At 44.3% G+C, this 10800-nt stretch overlaps 1 pseudogene; it reads left to right on the plus strand.

The window, feature by feature from the left end:
• The first annotated feature begins 266 nt into the window (after positions 1–266).
• Positions 267–4534, plus strand: LOC103567111 (reactive oxygen species modulator 1 pseudogene; annotated as a pseudogene).
• The last annotated feature ends 6266 nt before the right edge of the window (positions 4535–10800 follow it).

Below are 10800 nucleotides of genomic sequence, written 5' to 3' on the forward strand. Positions count from 1 at the left end.
GGTCCTATTACACATTTTTTAAATGAAGCAAATTTTGAGTAAATCTTAGATGAAGTAAGAGTTTTCCCCTCTGAAACCCAGATAAAGAATAATGCTGTTGCTTTAACTTTCTCTTCCAGGTCACGTTAAGAAGTTCAGACTTCAGACTTCAGCGATGAGAGGCAATGCTTCTGGATTAGGGAGAGATGTGATGGTATTTGCACACGCTGGCTACAAAATGGAGAAAGAGTTGGCAGAAATTAGGAGGGGGCGGGGAGGCAGTCAGGATGGAGCTGCAGTGGTCCACAGGTGAGAGGTGAGAGAAGCCTGGCCTCGGGTGGTAATAGTGGAGAGGCAGAGAGGTCAGAGATGTAGAAGGATGCTTAGCAGACAGAATACGCAGGACTTGAAAACGGATTAGATGTGAGGCTGGCGGTGGTGGTGGAGACAGGGTAGTTGGAGGGAGAAAGTTAGATTTCTGGTGAGGCCGGTCACTGGGAGACAGGCACCAAATGAGGAGCAGGTGTAGGGGAGAAGGTCAAGAGCTCTGTTTGGACATGTTGAAGCAGAGTCGCACCTAGTGTGTGCAGGGCTTAAGCAAATCTACAAACAAGTTGATTTTTAAATATATTACAAAATACATAGGCCAAGTGAAGTATAGTGATGTATTGATGAAATGCAGATTAACGGGTGAAAAGATGAACTTACGTATTTTTTTAACTGTCCAATCTGTGCACGTGAAGATTTTTTGTAGTTTCCAGGCATTATCTCTTCCCATTCAGGCCCAGGAACCATCGCTTCATGTTCTTTGTTGTCAAATGTGCGGTTCCTGGATAATTTCATACTTCCCTCTGTGAGGAAATAGATGGCAACTCCGTCAGTGTTCACAGTGGTGTGGATCTTTGGCATGTTTGTACGGAAGCAACACAGATCTCTCGCCTCTGCCATTCCCTGATACCATTTACCTGACGCTGGTACGTCATTACCCGGGACACTGCCTCATGTGTGAAGCCTGGCTCCTGATGACTCTCTCAACAGCTGTTACAGAGCTTCCTTGATGACCACAAATGCAAGTCTTACTCAGAGTATGCAGGAAAATGTAAAAGATAATTTGTTTTCTGGTCATGCTAAATTTATTATTCGGAATTTGATAATGTACACATTAAACAACCCACGTTTCCACCATATACTTTCATAAGCTCTTTAGGATGCAATCGCTGTCTTCTTAGAATGTGATCTTTTTTGGTGATGTGACATGCCTGCCTTTTACACGCTGCCACCAACAAGATGGAGCAAAAAGAGTGGTCCCATTTATACAACGATGTCCATGCCTTGACCAGCATCACTAAAGACTAGCCTGAGAGAGCAGGAGGTCACCACAACAACTGAAGAGAAGAGAGCTAGGGCCTGTTGGGTTGTGAACTGAGGTCTTGGAAGCCCACAGAGGAGGTGGGCAGAGCCACCCCAGAGGACAACCTGGCATGAGGTGCAGAGACTGTGGAACAGGTGGATGACTTCCTGGGGTACTAACAGAGCCTGTGGAGCAGCGCCAGCAGCTGGGGACACACAGAGTGAATGACTCCTTTGCCCACCTGCCACCCTCTCCAGCCTCCTCTCCCCAATTGTTCTGTGGTCCAGACCTTTTCAGTTCCATACACTAGAAGAGTTTGGCTCTGGCCTTCCATTCCCCGCTGTGACTCAGTGATGCACACTATTGTACGTGCTGCACTAAGTATGTCACATCCATGATGTCTTTCGTTTTTGTCATTGCTTCTCTATCTGCGCATCTATCTATACTCCTCACTGGGCGAGAACTCCAAAAACAGTAGAGACCTGTCTGTCCTGCTCATTGCTGCATTCCCCGGATCCAGCACAGTGTGGCACGTTCACACAACCCCTGGCTCCACGCTACGTTGGCCCACAATAAGCATTTCTTACGTTGAATTTGCATCTTGCGTAAAAATAAAACGAGATGTTATTAAGTATAGTAACACTTTTTTTTCTTTTATGACTAATTTTTTCTGAGGAGCATGGTTCTAGACGTACTTTAAAGGGTGTGTCTTCCCTGGGTCTTTGACATTGTTTTTTGCAGTGGTAATGAACTTTACATGAGCAGTGGCTGTCTCCTGGGAGGCCTACCTATGGAGGGTGTGGTGGTGGTGAGTGATGCCTCCCTGGCAACTGGGACTGGGTACTGGAGAGGGAGGTCTTTGTGACTCAAGGCAGAAATTGCAGAGAAGAGCAGTATGTGTACAGACTTGCTTTTGATTTAACACTTTCCATTTCCCATCAAAGAAATGACAGTAAGATACAGAAAACCACATCTCTTTCTTCTAACCCAACCTCTATCCCGCTTAAATGACCAGTTATTTCCAAGTCTGGATATGAAATTTTCTATTATGAGAAACTCTCCAGGACCTTCACCCACGATGGTTTGCAGGAGAGGAACTTTGTGAGATGGGCACGTGGTTAGAAATAACATTCCTGTAGCAGTGTGAGCTGAAACATAGGCAATGCCTGGCCTCGGAAAGTGTCCTCAAGCCCAATGTCACAGGGCCATTCTCAGCCCCCATCTTGCTTCCCCCCCTATTCCAAATCTGTGCTGTTAGCTGTATTTGGACAGTTTGGGAAAACAGGGAGAGGAAAGATGAGACGGCGAAAGACATTACAGCCATCTGTTTGAAATTAATGTCAGGAGCGTTCTTATCTCTCTTAAGAACTGGAAAGTCACTGGGGAAATAATTACCATATGGAATAAAAATCCCCATTAGTCTTTGGGTAAAGAAATGCAAACAGAGGGCCCAGCCCCAGGCCAAGTGGTTAGGTTTGCAGCCTCGGCTTAGGGGGCCACATCCTCCTCTGGGGGGCCCAGGATTTCACCAGTTCAGATCCTGGGCATGAACCTAGCACCGCTCATCGAGCCATGCTGAGGCTGTGTTCCACATAGCAGAACTAGAAGGATTTAGAATTAGAATATACAACTATGTACTGGGGGGCTTTGGAGAGAAGAAAAAAAGATTGGCAACAGATGCTAGCTCTGGGACAATGTTTTTTAATTTTTTTTAAAGATTTTTTTTCCTTTTTCTCCCAAAACCCCCTGGTACAGAGTTGTGTATCTTTGGTTGTGGGTCCTTCTAGTTGTGGCATGTGGGACGCCGCCTCAGCATGACCTGATGAGTGGTGCCATGTCCGCGCCCAGGACTCTAACTGGCGAAATCCTGGGCCACCAAAGCAGAGCGTGCGAACTTAACCACTCGGCCAAAGGGCCAGCCCCAAAGGGACAATCTTAAAAAAAAAAAAGGAAATGCACACAGAAATTTTCCAGTGTCCCCCATCTGACCTTTGTGTCCTCAAAGGTCAAAAGGAGGAGAGACTGACTCCTCGGACTCAGGGAAATGTTCTTAAAACAATTTTTTCGTACCTAGGTATGATAAGTATGTTACATGACACTTGAAAACATAATGAAAAGTTCTGCATTTTGATTATTTTTTCCCCCTCTTTTTCTCATGCATCCTTTTTTTCTCAAACATAATTTTGAATATAGTGTATTAGAAGGTGGTGGTCTTCTTTACTTAGGTTACATCATAAATGCTTTCCTTTGTGGAGGCTCAAGATATAGTGTTGTGTTTTTGGAAGCAAATATGCTATCATACCATTTTATTTTACTTGTGACCCATAAAGAGGGAAAGTCTAGACGTGAAATTCACTTTGGCAACATAATATACAGATATGATTAATCGTAATGAAATCAGCGAGGTCCTAAACAGTGGGTTATCAATTTAAGGTCAGGGTACAAATGCAACTTCATATAACAAATATAGTCTTAACTTGAAGGGAACAAACACGCTTTGTGGTAACACACACTCTGACAAGTGCAATTTCCTGTAACAAATAATCAAAGCCTTAAATTTTAGGCTATAACTTTTGAAATTAGAAATAGCCTATCACAGAAGTTATGTGACTTTATCACATTTTTAAAGATGGAAAGGTAGCTCCCTTTACTGGAGACAAAGCATGAATAAAACCAATCTTAAGCCTTCTTTCCCTTGGCCAAATGTTGGTCCACCGTGATACGTACCATCTGCACCTGTACATACACCTATACCTATCCTGCACTGAAAGACTCTATCAACAAAGTTCTTTTCCTGCAATGTTTCCCATTAGATATCCTCGTGACTTGTAACTGATTTGAACCAAGGTTGAATTACAGTCTTTGAAAATTTCTAGTAATTTTTATGCCACACCTATTACTGTAGAGTCTTCAAAATCACTATTTTCAGCGCACTGCCTCCTGCTTCAGGTGAGACGTAGAGCTGAGCGATCAAGGCCGTGAGCGAGAAGCCGGTGGCCCTGGGTTCCTATGGACAGTCCCAGCCAAGCTGCTTTGACCGTGTGAAGACGGGCTTCGGCAGCCGGGGCGCTCTGTGGCAACTTTTCCTGTCTCGGGATCTGAATGCAGGGTCGGGAGCCGATGGGCAGCAAGGAGAAAACCATAACGTAGACTGGGGGTATCTTTGGCACGTTCCTGGCTATCTGGACAGGTATCCGATGCTAATCAGGGCAATGGTTGCTCACTACATCGACCCCTCCCATCAGTCCCAGCCCATGTACTATAATAAAACCAAAGTCTTTGAGTAAAAAAAGAATCACTATTTTCAGTGGCTGCATCATATTCCATATGTTCTCAAATGCCTTTCTTTCATAGAATCCATCTCACTTTACAGTCGTTCACTGAATGGTGTGACCATGTGTTTAACGTCTTCTCTTCATTTGACTCTAAGTTCCTTAAGGGCAGGGCCATGTCAGTTTTGGCTCAGGGTTGAATCACCAGTAGCAGCACACACAGTAGATGCATTGCCCCTAATATATATGTATTATCCATAATATCTATATGTTATTATAAACACATATAGATTAAATTTGCATTATGTAATAGAGTTTTGTCATCTTCTATTTAATAGTCATCCATTGGAAATTTTGGTTGTTTCCAGTACTTTACTTTTGTAAATTTTTGTGTTCTACGTCCTTAAATTCTTAAACTGGAGCGGTATGTTAAGAGATGTTGGTACTTTCAAGTTCCCTGAACTTCTAGGAAGGTAGTGTCAATTTATGCTCCCAGCAGTAACGTCTGAGAGTGCCAATATGACAAGGAAATAGATTTCATTCTTCTCATTTTCCTTTAATTCTATTTATCTCATTGCGTAATATATTCATATGGTTCAAAATGTGAAAGTGCGCCCCCTGCCCGGCACACTCTGAACTGCCTGGTCCTCGCGCCATCTTGGTCTTCACTTCCTACTCGGCATAGACAATATAGAGGCTTTTCTCTCACCCCCAGTACTTCTTTCCTTGAGGGACAAAAGGCTGATGGTGCACCTCAGGCCTCGTGGTAGTTGTATTCTTCAACCACTGGCTATTCAAAGCTTGGTGCCTGGAGAGAGTCCTGTAATTGTCACTAAGGATTTGGGGGCAAGTGGCCTGGAGGAGGGCTCCTCCTCTGCGCCCTGTGTCTCTGGGAGGTGAGTGTGTGGGAGCCTCAGAGGGCTCCTCTGCACCCTTTCCCCAGGGCCTGTAGACCAGGCCCAGGCAGTCACTGTGGCGCTGGAACACTCTGGGGAGAGCTGGAGGCCTTCCTCTCAGGGTAAATCACAGGCCACTCCCCCATGACTGTCTGTGGAAGTGAGTGGGTCCGCCTCACAGGAGGACCCGTATCTATCTATGCCTTGCTTGTGTTATCAACTGGAACTCTGCGATAAAGGGAGAACAACTTGGGGGGAAGTCAACCACCTCTGGCTGGGTCCCCTCAGACTAGGACCCAGCCCCTGGCCTGTACCCACATGCCTGACCCCACGTCTCCACTCCTGTCAAGATGGAAGCTGCTTTTTCTCTTCACTCTTACTTTTCTGACTGCTCACAGCTGAGATAAGAACTTCCTCTGGAACTCTTTCTCCAACTCTTCACTTCTTCTTCTTCTTCTTCTTCTTTTTTTTTTTTTGTGAGGAAGATTGTCCCTGAGCTAACATCTGTGCCAGTTCCTCTATTTTGTGTGTAGGATGCCACCACAGCGAGGCTTGATAAGCAGAGTGTAGCTTTACACCCAGGATCCAAACCAAGGAACTCTGGGCTGCCAAAGCAGAACACACGAACTTAACCACTATGCCACCAAGCTGGCCCAACTCTGCACTTCTGAGAAAGGTGACCTGACAGCTCCGGTCTTCCTTCTACCGTATGGTAACATTTTATTTTCTGTCTCCCCTTCACTCCCAAACTGGAAGCCCTGGGACGACATCATGTTTGCCTCCTTCTTCAGGGTAGCCCCAAAGCCCGGGACAGTGCAGGACACAGAACGGGCACTTAAGAAATGCTGCATGAATTGTACTTGAAAATTGAATGACCTATTAAAGCTTTTTATAACAGTTTTGAAAAATAAAATTCACCCTTTTAAAGTGTACAGTTCAGTGGGTTTTAGTATATTCACAGAGTTGTTCAATCATCACCACTATTTAATTTTAGGACATTTTCATCACCACAAAAAGAAATCCATACTCACTAGCCAGTCCCCATTCCTCGCTCCCCTGGCCCCTGGCAACCACTCAATCTCTGTTCTGTCTCTAAAGATCTGCCTATTCTGGATATTTAACACAAATTGAATCATACAATATGCCAGACATTTCATATAAATGGAATCGCACAATATGCGGCCTTTTGTGTCTGGCTTCTTTCACTTAGCATAATGTTTTCAAGGTTCATCCATGTCGTAGCATGTGTCAGTACTTTATTCCTTTTTATGGCCAAATAACATTCCGTTGTATAGATGTACCACATTTTGCTTCTCTAAAGTGTCTTTCAGATTTTTTTTTCACATTTCTCTGTTTGTTCATTTTTATCTTTGGAATTTCAACTATGCAACATAAGCATGGAAAAAAGGCTGGGAGGCAATAGAGGAAAATATGAACAGTGCTTATCTGTGACTAGCAGAACAATGGATTTTTTTTCCTCTAAATTTTCTACAATGAAAAAGTACCACTTGAGAAAAAGAAAAAAATTATGATGAACGTTATTTTTAAAACTCTGCAAGTGTGGGACAACCAGACATGTACCTCCTGAGGAGGTGCAACTGGCATTCAGAAGAGAGGGAAGGACATTCAATGACACCACAGAATTACAATAAACCCAATCCAGAACGTGACACAATAAAATGTATTATTTCGCCAACAAATAGAAGGCTTTTTAAAAGTGTTTGTGTGGTGGGGCAGAGGGCCAGGGGGCTGTCATAGAGAGATGAAAGAGACAAACCAATCAAATGTAATCTTTGGATCTTGTTCAGATCCTGATTGTAAAAGCAACTGCAAAAAGACAGTTTGGGGACAATTAGGGAAAACTGAACCCTGACTGCTTATTAGGCGATATTGAGGAATTTTTATGTATTTTGCTGGCATAATAATGGTATTGTGGTACATCATAATGTAATATAATAATAGTAGTATAATGGTATATATATGTATTTTCCAGGGAAATTATACGATCTCTGGGATTTGCTCTAAAATAATTTTTTTTTAAGTATTTTTTTTTGGTTTTTTTTTTTTAAAGATTTTATTATTTCCTTTTTCTCCCCAAAGCCCCCCGGTACGTAGTTGTATATTCTTCGTTGTGGGTTCTTCCAGTTGTGGCATGTGGGACGCTGCCCCAGCGTGGTCTGATGAGCAGTGCCATGTCCGCGCCCAGGATTCGAACCAACGAAACACTGGGCCGCCTGCAGCGGAGCGCGCGAACTCAACCACTCGGCCACGGGGCCAGCCCCTGCTCTAAAATAATTTTTTAAAGATAGCCCTACAAGCTAAGAAAGGTTTAAACGTGCAAATGTTTGTTTTTGTGAATTTCAGAACGGGGCCATGAAGGGACCTTGGGAGAAGGTGCTCTGGCTCATCAAAGGTCAGCTGGGCTGGGAGCACAAGTGTGCAAGCCTTTGTGAATCCTATGTCCCAAGCTGGGGAGAGGAGGGCCAAACTGGATAGGGCTTCCCTACCCTGAGGCCATGGGGCCTGAGCATCAGGGCAGTGACAACCAGCCTTGTGGGAGAAGGTGGCAGAGGCAGAATGCGCAAGGGCCAGGGCCAAAGCAACACACCTTCCAGGAGAGTAGACACAAGAAGCTGCTGGGTAGGATGGGGGGATGGAGGGTTGACGTCTTTCAGATATAGTCAAGGTAATTTCACTGTGCACCTCTCCATCTGTGGAGAGGCCTGCAAAGGGCTGGGCAGGAGAAAAGGAATCTTCTAGAGAAACCAGGAAGAGAAGCAGGGGAGGAGGGCACATGGGGTTCAAGGATGTAATTTCCAAGGTAAGCAATCCTCCCCAGCTTGAGGCAGGGATCTCTGGGGAGGAGGGAAGGACCACCAAGGGCTGTCCCACTCAGCCCGCTCCTGAGGTGGGCAGACAGAAGAGACTCTGGCAGGACCAGGCATCGAGGACTCTATCATCCCCCTTAGCCCAACACCAAGGCTTGGAGAAAATTCACATCTTTACAATATCAAGTCCTTCCCTGCAAGTACACAGTATATCTTTCCATTAATTTAGATTTTCTTTAGTATCTTCCAATAAAGCTTTATCATTTTCTCCCCAAAGGGCTTGCACACCTATTGTTAAATTTATTCCTAAGTAATTTATATTTTTGTTTCTATTGCAAATGGTATATTTTTTATTAAAATATTTATTGCAGTATAACATAAAATGCACAATCAAGTATACAGCTTGACTTACATATGCATATATTCATGTAACCAAATGTTATATTTTTTTAAAGTTACACTTTTTTTTTTTTTTGAGGAAGATTAGCCCTGAGCTAACTACTGCCAATCCTCCTCTTATTTTTGCTGAGGAACACTGGCCCTGAGCTAACATCCATGCCCATCTTCCTCTACTTTTATATGTGGGACGCCTACCACAGCATGGCATTTGCCAAGTGGTGCCAAGTCCTCACCCGGGATCCGAACCGGCAAACCTCGGGCTGCTGAGAAGTGGAACATGTGCACTTAACCACTGCACCACCCGGCCAGCCCCTACACTTTCTTTTTAAAGATTTTACTTTTTCCTTTTTCTCCCCAAAGCCCCCGGATACATAGTTGTATATTCTTAGTTGTGGGGCCTTCTAGTTGTGGCATGTGGATGCCACCTCAGCATGGCTTGATGAGCAGTGCCATGTCCGTGCCCAGGATCCGAACCCGTGAAACCCTGGGCCGCTGCAGTGAAGCCCTCGAACTTAACCACTCGGCCACTGGGCCGGCCTCTAAAGTTACACTTTCTAACTGATGGTTGCTGATGACAGAAATACAATCGATTTTGTATAATGATTTTTCCTATATTGATTTTGTACCCAGTAACCTTGGTAAACTCACTTATCAATTCCATCTGAATTTTCTTTGGGGGTTGCTACATATGCAACAATTTCATCTGCGAATATTGACATTCTTGTTTCTTCCCAATCCTTATATATTTGTTGTTGCTGTTTATTGGACAAGCTAAAACTTCCATTATTATATTGACTAGGATTATTGAGAGCAGTCACCCTTGCCTTGTTCCTCATTTTAAGAGGAAGGCTTTCAACATTTCACCATTACTGTGATGTGTGCTGTAGGATTTTTGAAGATATCGTTTATCAGGTTGGGAGTTTTTTTCTTTAATATCAATAGATGTTGAATATTTTGGGGTAGTTTTTCTGCATCAATTGAGATGAATCTTTTTTTCCCCTTTGATGTACTAACGGGTCCATATTTCTCCTAGTCTAATGTTTGTTTTTTTAACTGATAAACGGACGTTGCTTCTCAGTTTCTCATCCCAATTCTCCCTCTTTACCCACCCATTAAGTGTTGGTCTTCTCCGGTTTCCCCCTTCACTCCTCTTCTCCTGCTCCTCTTTTCAAGCTCCTGCTTTTTGTAGGTTTCCTAAGACAGCACAGGTTCGGGGATGACGACAGGGTTTTCAGACACCATAAGCGTCTCCCCACAGTCTGTTCCCAGCCACGAGCAGGTCTGAATCCAAGTTAAAGCACTGGATTATAAAATAGGTGGCTTGAGTTCCAATCCTGTCAATCTCCAATTACGTACCAAGACAGATCCCTTGGTCCCCTACCTTTTAGTCTCATAAATAAAATGCCTGTCCTGCCTACCCCCAGGATTGGTAGGAAACTCAGATGAATAAACGTAGTAGAACCACTTTGTAAATTTTTCACATGTAAGGAGTTGTTTTTGTTACTAGGATTGTTAGCGGTAGTGTGGGATGACAAGAGAGAGCTTGGATTTTGAAGCTAATGGAATCTAGACCCACTCCCAATCAGCAGTGTAACCTTGTACTTGTTACTTAACCTTTCTAAACTTGTCTCCATCTTCCTTGCAGATAAAATATGCAAAGCACTTGACACATAGTAAGAGCTCAGTAAATTTAGCGATTATTAAAGGGGATCATGCATGTGCATTTAGTCTGAAAAGCATAAAATACTCCATAAATGGAAGCACTAAATCCTCTGTGGGTTCGAGGCTCTGAAAGCCCTAAGCCAGCTCCCCAGCAGCAGTGACAGCGCCCAGGTACAAGGGAGGTACAACGAGGCAGAAGACTGCAGAGAAAAAGCCTCCTGCCCTGAGCCTCGAATCCCCACAGTGGGGGGTTCCATGGAGCGCTGAACTGTACCCAACGTCCCTAAGTTTCGTGACAAACGGCAAAAAGAGCAGGGAATGGGCAGACGCAACCACCCTCCCGCCCGCGTGGGGGCTCCAGCTCCCACTTCCGGGACCACTTCCACTCGGCAGGGGGTCGCCGCGCGCGAGCC

Source organism: Equus przewalskii, chromosome 19 (assembly GCF_037783145.1).
Source record: "Equus przewalskii isolate Varuska chromosome 19, EquPr2, whole genome shotgun sequence".
In the NCBI taxonomy this organism is placed as follows: domain Eukaryota; kingdom Metazoa; phylum Chordata; class Mammalia; order Perissodactyla; family Equidae; genus Equus; species Equus przewalskii.